The sequence below is a fragment of the Bubalus bubalis genome, chromosome 23 (genome assembly GCF_019923935.1).
Source record: "Bubalus bubalis isolate 160015118507 breed Murrah chromosome 23, NDDB_SH_1, whole genome shotgun sequence".
Taxonomy (NCBI): domain Eukaryota; kingdom Metazoa; phylum Chordata; class Mammalia; order Artiodactyla; family Bovidae; genus Bubalus; species Bubalus bubalis.
The window spans coordinates 39,289,062-39,299,351 of NC_059179.1; the positions used below are offsets into that span (position 1 = coordinate 39,289,062).

Here is a 10,290-nt window from a genome sequence, read left to right on the forward strand (position 1 = left end):
AGGCGGGACAAGGAAGGCCAGGTGTCAAGATGCCTGGCTTCAGAAACAGGAGGAGCTACTGGGAGCTGGGGTTTGGGACAAGGAAAGTTAAACTCATGTCATCAAGTTGATACTAGAAATTCTTTAAAGCTCTGAGAAAACTGTAAATTTTTTTAGAACACCAACAAACAAAGGTTTTGCTAAAGTACACCCCCCACCCCCACCCCCGCAACCATTACAAGTTAAATAGTCTTTTTAAAAGGTGGGACAAACCTAAAGGAGGCCTTTTCAAATGCCACTCATTATTTGAGGCTGTGCCGAGCAAATCTCATATTTTAGAATGGAGTATAAATCTCAGGAAACAGCTGTGTGTCATTCAGATCACAGAGAAGTCCAACATGGCCTAACGTGGCCATGCAGGTCTGAATCCAAAAGCCTTTGGAGTGGCTGCACTGTCCGTCCCCAGTCAGCTCATACCCTTCACACAAAGCAGGCCCAGAGACCTCTGACTGCCCCACCCCTCTATCATGTTCCTCGGCCCAGGGGATTAAAACCTCTGGAGTCAACAAGGAAATGTGACGCTAGAGCAGTCTGCCTCAGTAAGTCGCAACCCTTGGCTGCACAAAAAATATGAGGTTCTGGTCCCACCCCACAGATTGACTTAATTTGTCTGGGGTGGGACTAAGAAAGTGGTATGATAGTAAAAACTCCCCACGTGAGTCTAATATATGGCCATAGTTCAGAGCTCCTGTTCAGAGATGATAAATGTTTCCATTATCTGGTTCAAACCAAAGCATAACAACACTTACTGGTGCTAAAGGCGAATTTTGCTTGATCGGAACCAGACCACAATGCATTTGTCAAGCACATTCTTCGAGAAGCAGCAGGCCTAAGGGCTGCAGAGGCAGAAATGCCCCAAGGAATGGCACTCACATGTCGGATGAGCTAAAAAGAGAAACACTTTATATCAGAAAGTATTCCCAGAACGGCGGCTGAAACCCCACTGAAAGGGCATCAGGCCAGTAGTGGCCTCTGCTGGCCTTGTTCCTATGAACAAAAATTCCAACTGCAAAAGCATGGATTGAGTCTGCTGCTAAGTCACTTCAGTCGTGTCCGACTCTGTGCGACCCCATAGACATCAGCCCACCAGGCTTCCCGGCCCCTGGGATTCTCCAGGCAAGAACACTGGAGTGGGTTGCCATTTCCTTCTCCAATGCATGAAAGTGAAAAGTGAAAGTGAAGTCGCTCAGTTGTTTCCAACTCTTAGCACCCCATGGACCACAGCCTACCAGACTCCTCCATCCATGGGATTTTCCAGGCAAGAGTACTGGAGTGGCATGTTCTTTAAACTCCCTTCTGCTTCCTTATCCTTTAAGACTGTAAAGGAGACTGGGAAAACAGGGAGATGTTGGTCAAAGGGTACAATGTTGCAGTTACGGAGGATGAATAAGTCTAGAGATCTAATGTACGAGTAGGTTGACTATACTTAATAATACTGTATTGAAGTTGGAAATAGAGTATTATTATTCTAAGAGAGTAGACAGATGCACTCATCACACACACAAAGGCTAACCATATGAAGAGATGTTAGTTTGACTACAGTAATTATTTCATTACTTATATCATAATGCACACTTCAAAAATGTAATTTTTATTAAAAAAAAAATAGGGAATTCCCTGGAGATCCAGTGGTTGACTGTATATGTATATACATATATAAAGATAATCACCAGGTTGGCCAGAAAGTTCATTTGGGTTTAACCTGAACGAACTTTTTGGCCAACTCGACACATATGTATTAATTAATGGGAAACAAAAGACTGAAAGGTAGAGGGAAATTACAAGAATATGAAAATTCCATGCTTTTAAAAAAGGAATCCCAAGCACTCAGACCAGGAGACTGGCCAGGCTCTGTGTATTAAGCTCTTTACCAGCAGATATGCTGGGCATGTTCTTCCACGTCAAGGTTTTCCCTTGGAAAAGACAAGGCCATTCTGGCCCACAGAGAAGCAAACAGAGCAAAGTTCAGCCTCTGGGTGTCTGGACAGGGGTCAAGGGAAACGTTTGCTCAATTTCAGGGTTCTGCATGACTCGGGAAGAAAGAGCCTGGGTGAAACCCCACCACGAGAAAGGGGAGGGCGGGCAGCCAAGAGCCTTTGGCACTCAAGGACTTTGATTACTTTAGCATTTTGGTGTCCATCCAGCATTTAAGGGGATGCTCACGGAAACCCTTGGGGTAGGCAGTTTATATGCTAAGGTAAGGAAGTTATCTGAGGTCTGGAAAAGAAGGCAATGGCCCAAGGTCATAGAGTCAGTTATAGAACCGGGACCAGGGGACAGGTCGCCTGCATCCAGAGCCAGGTGCTTAGGCAGAGAGTGGACTGGGGTCCCACGACTGGGAGCAAAGAGGGATTTGGAAACTGGAACGCAAGGCGGGGGTGGGGGCGGGGTGGTCGAAGGCCGGCTCTGCGCAGGCGCGGGGAGCCTGCCTTAGAGGCGGCCCCTGGTCCATTACCCTCTGACATCCTCCAAGCAGGGTGAAAGGCCCCCAGGCCAAGGGAAGCGGCACCCCACTTGGGAAGCACGTCCTCGGAGCCACCGCAGGGTCTCCGCGCCTGTGCCCCGCAGGCAGCCACTCACCGAAGCCCGGATCAACCTTCCCGCCGCGGCCGCCATCTTCGTTGTGCAGGGGACCCGCGGGGCCGACAGAGACGTAGAGGAGGCGGGGCCTTCGGGGGGCGTGGCCAGGGGCGTGGTCTCGGCGGGCAGGAGTGGGCCAGCGCCGGAGCCTGGACGTGGAAGAGCTACGACCTTCTGGCCGGTTTAGGGGCCCTCCGCCTGGTACACTTCTCGGTTGTGGGGTCCCTCGACCCCACCCAGAGGAGGATTAAGTCCTGTTAAAACTCCTAAGTAGCTTCATGGTTGGGAAAGCGATACTTTGTCTCTGTTTGTCGCCCCAGCCTAAAAAGATACAATCCAGGGTGGCAAGATATTTCCATATTTGCTATAGACTTAAGAACTGACTCATTTGAAAAGACCCCGATGCTGGGAAAGATTGAAGGCAGGAGAAGGGGACGACGGAGGATGAGATGGTTGGATGGCATCACCGACTCAATGGACATGAGTTTGAGTAAACTCCGGGAGTTGGTGATGGACAGGGAGACCTGGCGTGCTGCAGTCCATGGGGTCGCAAAGAGTCGGACACGACTGAACGACTGAACTGACTGAACTGTGAACCTGTGGATTACTGTTAGTGTAAAAGGCTCCCTTTCCTATTTTGGCTGGAGGTAGAGACTTCTGGCTTCTAGATGAAATGGAATTAATCATGAAAGCAATTTCAGGGACTTCTCAGTGGCTGAGACTTGGTACTCCCAGGGCAGGGGCAGGGGTTCCATCTGGGGTCAGGGAACTAGAGCCTACATGACTCAACTAAGAGTTTGCATGCAGCAACTAAGACTTGGTGCAATCAAATAAATAATAAATGTTCTTTAAAAAAATCATTAATGCAGTTTTTCTGTTAGTAAACCAAATTGAAGAAGGAAATGGCAACCCACTCCAGTCTTCTTGTCTGGAGAATCCCATTGACAGAGGAGCCTGGCAGGCTGCAGTCCATGGGGTTGCAGGAGTCGGACACGTCTTAGCAACTAAACTACCACCACCAATAAGCCAAGTGGGTCAGACACATCAAGGTTTTGTTGCCCTGAAAAATCTTTGGGATGATATGTGGGCTTCCATTTTGGCTTCTCTTGCCAAAATTGGGGGAATTAAGACAAATTTAACATTTATTTTCTGTTGATTAATAAAGTCAGGTGCTCAGTGGTGAGCACGGTACTTTGAAGCATGTTCATCAAACAAGATAAAAATCAAGTAAGTGTGATAAAATGCAGATCCCAAGTGGTATTTTCCAAACTGGGTTGGTGGGTGTGGAACCAAACGACACAACCTAGGCAAAGATCAGGAAAGGGAAGGATTTATTACTTGCAACAAGGAAGATTTTTTTTTTTAATATTTCTTTGGCTGTGCCAAGTCTTAGTTGTGGCACACAGTATCTTCCATCTTCATTGAGACATTCAAACTCTTAGTTATGGCATGTGGGATCTATCTAGTTCCCTGACCAGGGATTGAACCTAGTTCCCCTGCATTGGGAGTACAGAGTCTTAGCCACTGGACCACTGGGGAAGTCCTAAGTAAGGAGATATTTTCCGAAGCATTGTCTCCTTAAATAGCAAAATTAGGGAAGTTTCGAGCTAAGGGTCGGAGAAGGCAATGGCACCCCACTCCAGTACTCTTGCCTGCAAAATCCCATGGATGGAGGAGCCTGGAAGGCTGCAGTCCATGGGGTCGCTGAGGGTCGAACATGACTGAGCAACTTCACTTTCACTTTTCACTTTCATGCATTGGAGAAGGAAATGGCAACCCACTCCAGTGTTCTTGCCTGGAGAATCCCAGGGATGGGGAAGCCTGGTGGGCTGCCGTCTATGGGGTCACACAGAGTTGGACACAACTGAAGTGACTTAGCAATAGCAATAGCAAGCTAAGGGTATGTGGGTATGCATGAAGGGGCTTGGGTGGTAGATAGAATCCAAGCTTTAGTTGATTGAAGTTGCTACTGCTGCTGCTGCTAAGTCGCTTCAGTCTTGTCCGACTCTGTGCAACCCCATAAACGGCAGCCCACCAGGCTCCCTTGTCCCTGGGATTCTCCAGGCAAGAACACTGGAATGGGTTAACATTTCCTTCTCCAATGCATGAAAGTGAAAAGTGAAAGTGAAGTTGCTCAGTCGTGTCCAACCCTCAGCGACCCCATGGACTGCAGCCTACCAGGCTCCTCTGTCCATGGGATTCTCCAGGCAAGAGTACTGAAGTTGGGTGCCATTGCCTTCTCCGGATTGAAGTTACGAGGGTCAGAAAAGGTCAATATCATTCATCGCTTAGGTTCCAGTTGATCTGGTGGTTGAACACTTCAGGCCAATCTTTATCATTGAAACAGACCTGAAAGTGTTTATAACTGAAGTATCCTTGCTATAGTTACTTCTATTGCCTGATAAAGTCATTTGCTTCTGCATTCTTTTGTTCCCTTTAGATCATAAGTTACTAAGACCTGTTCAAGGACAGCACTGTGGCCAGCCTTAGATCACAAAAATAGCTTAGGCCAAAAATGGCTTTTCTTACATCAAGAAAGTCATGTCTGGTTCTCTTTCTCCAGGGAACCCCTACCCTATCTGCTTACAGGTCCAACGTGCGTGCGTGCTAAGTCACTTCAGTCGTGTCTGACTCTTTGCAACTCTATGGACTGTAGCCTGCCAGACTCCTCTGTCCATGGGATTCTCCAGGCAAGAATGGGAGTGGGCTGCCATGCCCTCCTCCAGGGGATCTTCTGACCCAGGGATCAAACCCCCCTCTCATGTCTCCTGCATTGGCAGGAGGGTTCTTTACCACAAGTGCCACCTGGGAACCCCTACAGGCTCAACATAGATGCCCAATTCCCAGGTCTTTTGGCTACTGGAGACTTTTCACTGCTTATCACTCCTTTTCCAAATAGAAAGCTGAAGCAGTTGCCTGTGGTTCAACAGCTTGCCTTAAGTCACATAGGGATTCACTGACTGGGGGACAATGAGAATGGAGAACTCCTCATTGGACACATTGGTCTGCTGATCTTTGTCTAAAGCTTATCTCCCTGGTCCTAAAAAGAATGAAATACCCTAGAATCTCTGGCCCAGAAGCCCAGAAGGAATTTCACACTAGAGCCTTTCAATATCCTGTTCAGAAATTGCAAAGTGAGTGTCCTTTAGCTAATCTCTGGCTAGAGCCAAAGACGTCCTCTGGGAGGATAAGCAGAGTCCTCCATTTGTTCATTCCAAGAAAAGATAACCTTAATTGGAATTGATATTTGAGTACTATTCTGCCAACCCTTTTCTGACTACCTCCCCCAAGGGTTGTTAGAGAAACCTCGAAGGTACCTAGAAAGCTTTTCTCATTCTTATTTCTCATTCTCACTCTTGATACATCATGCTGGGATTCCCGATAGTCTTGTCTGGGGCTCCCCTGATGGCTCAGCAGGTAAAGTATTTACCCGCAATGCAGGAGACACAGGAGACACAGGTTCAATCCCTGGGTCAGGAAGATCCCCTGGAGTAGGAAGTAGCAACCCACTCCAGTATTCTTGCATGAGAAATCCCATGGACAGAGGAGCTGGGTGGGCTACAGTCCATGGGGCCCCAAAGGGTCAGACACAACTAAGCAACTGAAAACACACACACACACACACACACACACACACAGTCTTGTCTAGATCGTAACCATACTGTGAACTTCGTGAGAGTAGAGCTCGTATCTTACTCAGCTCTGTGGCCTCCGTGGTTAGGCTAGTACCTGGCTCATAACAAAGGCTCAGAAAAAGTTTGTCGAACTAATGAATAAGCAGTGGCTGACATAGTGGCCAAAACGTTCTTTCCACATTCATTCTGGGGGAAAAAATCTCTTTATTCAGTTTTCTCTAGCTGTCACAACAAGAACATAGATTGTTCCCCTAAAGGAAAAAGACAAACTGAACTTGTCTTCATTACCAAAAGAGTAGAAAATAACTGAAATTCTCCTTTTTGAGTTTGGGGGAAGAATTTTTGGACCTAGATGAGGGAAAGACAAATGAAAAGATATATGCTACTTTTTTATGATGATTAGGAAAATACCTCCCTGGAACCACAAGTTAATATTCTGGTAACTGGGGCTACAATTAGAGATGGCAGACATTACTCTGGGTTTTACTGAGTTCTTCCTCTTTCCATGGCTAAAAGCATTCGTTTTCCCCCTTTTATTCCTATTGATGAGGGCCCCAGATTCAGCTGTCTCCTGGGTTCTGAGGAAGATGCACCCGCAATGCTGAGCCATGTCTCCTGGCAAAGGCCTCTCTGGACAACCTCATCCCTGAATTCCTACTGCCTGACCTCAGGCTGCTCCACGGCAGTGAGTAACAGATGAAGTCAACCTGTCCTCCATCCAGAACCCCGCAGATTATTTCACCTTCCTGAGTCTGAGACTTCCCATCTTGCCCCCAGCACACCTCGGCTTCCTTCTGAGCCTTTCCTCTGCTATCTTTATTGCCTATCCCCCAACTGTTCTCCGGAGGAGTAGTACAGAATCTGCCTGCCAGTGCAGGAGACTGAAGAAACACGGGTTTTTTTCGATCCCTGGGTCAGGAAGATCCCCTGGCGTAGGAAGCAGCAGCCCACTCCAGGATTCTTGCCTAGAAAGTTTCATGGACAGAGGAGCCTGGCGGGCAACAGTCCTTGGAGTTGCAAAGAGTCAGACACGATTCAGCATGCATGTACGCATCTATTCCCATCCCTGCCTCCTTTTTCAATAGACTATACATATATTTATATGTGTGTGTGTGTGTGTGTATTTTTTAATTTTTTTGAATGCACTGCAGGGCACATGGGATCCAATGATGCCCCCTGCATGGGAAGCATGGAGTCTTAACCACTGGACCACTAGGGAGGTTCTCAATAGACTGTATTTTTTAGAGCAGTTTCACAGCAAAATTGAGTGAAAGCCCAGAGACTTCCTGTGTACTCTCTAGCTCCTTGCCTGCACAGCCTCCCTGACCATCCGCCAAGGTGGTGTATTTGCTACAATCCATGAACCTACACTGATAATGTCATCATCACCCTGAGTTTACATTAGGGTTCACTCTGCTGTTGTACATCCTATGGGTCTGGACAAATGTGTGCTGATGTATATCCATCATTATAGTATCACACAGAATAGTCCACTGCCCTAAAAATCCTCCTCCTAACTCTAGGCCACCTACCCTCTTTTTAGAGTGGTGTCTCCCAGCCAGCCCTCCAACATCTCCACTCGGATATCTGTTACTCAGCCCAAACTCAACAAACACAAGACCAAACTCTTGCTTTCTCTCCGTAAACCTACTCCTCACTACCTCCTTGCCGCCACTGCAGCCAACCCCCACCCAATGGATGGATATCTTCTATGTCCACTGCCACCACCTCAGTCCAGGCCATCACCATTTTGCCCCTGGAATTTTCACAGTTTCTTAGGGCCTGTTGGTGGTCAAAAAGGCTTAGGTCACTTCCATGATGTGAGGTTGTTGTTTTTTTGATGTGGACCATTTTAAAAGTCTTTATTGAATTTGTTACAATATTGCTTCTATCTTACATTTTGGTTTTCTGTCTTACCTTTTGTTTGAGGCCTGGGGGATGTTAGCTCCCTGATTAGGGATCGAAACCAAACCTCTTACCACTGGACCCCCAGGGAAGTCCCGAGGTCTATTTTAAAAGGGAAAAAAAACGCAACACAAAGTCCATGCAGCTGTATCACAAGTCTCTGTGTCCTTCAGATTCTGCTACTTCTTTGGACCCCAGAGATTCCTAACTGCCCTTACCTGCATCTCTGTGTTGAGGGCTTTCAGAACTGGAAGGGCTGGACCACCCACCCCTGCAGAAAGACAGATTTAAGAGAATTAACCCTTGTTCTTGTTTGGGAAATCCCATGGACAGAGGAGCCTGGCAGGCTACAGTCCATGGGGTTGCGAGAGTCGGACACAATTGAGCGGCTAAACCACCACCACCAAGGCAGCTTTCACAGTGGCCATGTGGAAAGAGCTGGTGTCAAAGTAGCCCAGCTCCCCTGCTCCTGGGTTGAGGTATGTTTCCTGGAGTTTCCAGAGGGATTAAGTTGCAGTTACCTATGGAGGTTACTTAACACATTTTTACCAGCTGCTTTCCTGTCTGATCTCCTCTGCCTCACCTGCACTTCTGGTACCTCCCAAACAAGCTCCTTGCATTGAATCCTAGGCTCAAGGTCTAGGAGAACCCAAGCTTAAACATGGTTCTACAAAAATTGTAATACAAAGTGCTATCCACAGGCTGACTGCAGGATTTAGGCATAAATATTTAGTCATAATTCATTCCATACTGGGAGAGCTGGTGTTGGGAACCAAGTTGAAAGGTGGGGGATGGAACTTCTCTGGTGGTCCAGTGGTTAAGAATCTGCCTGCCAATGCAGGGGGACACAGGTTTGATCCCTGCTCTGGGGAGATTCCACAGGCCTCGGGGCAGCTAAGCCTGCATGCTGTATAACAGCTATGAGCCCACACTCTAGAACCCATGCTTGGAAACCAGAGAAGCCACTGCAGTGAGAAGCCGGAGCGCTGCAACTAGAAGAAGCCCATGAACAGCAATGAAGACCCAGTGCAGCCAAAAATAAATAAATAAATGAGAATATGATACAGTTCTAGAATAATACAATTTAAGAAAGAGAGAAAGGTAGAGGATGAACGCCATCTTTCTCAGTTCCGTCAGCCTCTCTGTAACGAACTTTATTTGGAGATATTGGGAAAGTCCACACATGAGGCCCATTGCATCACCCCATCTGCCTCCTTTCCTCCCTGCCTCCCATAATGGGCCCAGAAGCTTCCTAACCTGTCCCTCTGCTTTCACTGCCTTCCTCCGATGCATCCTCAGCAGCAAACACCAACAAGTCATTTGATCTCCTACATAAAACTCTTCAATGGCTTCTGTTTTTAGTAGGGTAAAACCCCAATTCACACAGGGTCCTACCCAGTCTGTGCCCCTGCCTCCTTCCAGACCACTCATTTAGGGCCCATCCACCCAAATCCTGCTCCAGCCATACTAGTTTATTCCTGCTTCCCCAATACCCAGTCCACACCTTGGCACCTGCTGTGCTCTTTGGCTGGAATTCTCTCCACTCATGTCTGGCTGCAGTCACAATCGGCAGTGATTTTGAAGCCCAAGAAAGTAAACTCTGCAGCCATGAAATTAAAAGACGCTTGTTTCTTGGAAGGAGAACTATGACAAACCTAGACAGTGTATTAAAAAGCAGAGATCTCACTTTGCTGACAAAGACCTGTAGAATCAAACTATGGTTTTTCCGGTAGTTATGTGTGGATGTGAGAGAGTTGAATCATAAAGAAGGCTGAGCACCAACAATTGATGCTTTCTAACTGTGGTGGTGGAGAAGACTGTTGCGAGTCCCTTGGACCGCAAGGAGATCAAACCAGTCAATCCTAAAGGAACCAGTCCTGAATATTCATTGGAAGGACTGATATTGAAGCTGAAGCTTCAATACTTTGGCCACCTGATGTGAGGAGCTGACTCATTGGAAAAGATCCTGATGATGGGAAAGATAGAAGGTGGGAGGAGAAGGGGACAACAGAGGGTGAGATGGTTGGATGGCATCACCAACTCGATGGACATGAGTTTGAGCAAGCTCTGAGAGATGGTGAAGGACAGGGAAGCCTGGCGTGCTGCAGTCCATGGGGTCACAAAGAGTCAG

General features: G+C 47.4%; 1 protein-coding gene across 2 annotated transcripts in view; it reads right to left on the bottom strand.

The window, feature by feature from the left end:
- Window positions 1–2,753, bottom strand: part of SFXN4 (sideroflexin 4) — a 28,042-nt gene extending 25,289 nt beyond the window's left edge. Inside the window, exons 1-3 of one of the 2 annotated variants that reach the window (XR_006640539.1) lie at window positions 2,620–2,636; window positions 1,269–1,368; window positions 789–924 (exon numbers count right to left, since the gene is read on the bottom strand). The gene's annotated coding sequence lies outside the window, so the exon portion shown is untranslated. Of the gene's footprint in view, window positions 1–788; window positions 925–1,268; window positions 1,369–2,619 lie in introns of both variants that reach the window. The other variant, XR_006640538.1, reaches the window with a different exon arrangement.
- Between the last annotated feature and the right edge of the window lie 7,537 nt (window positions 2,754–10,290).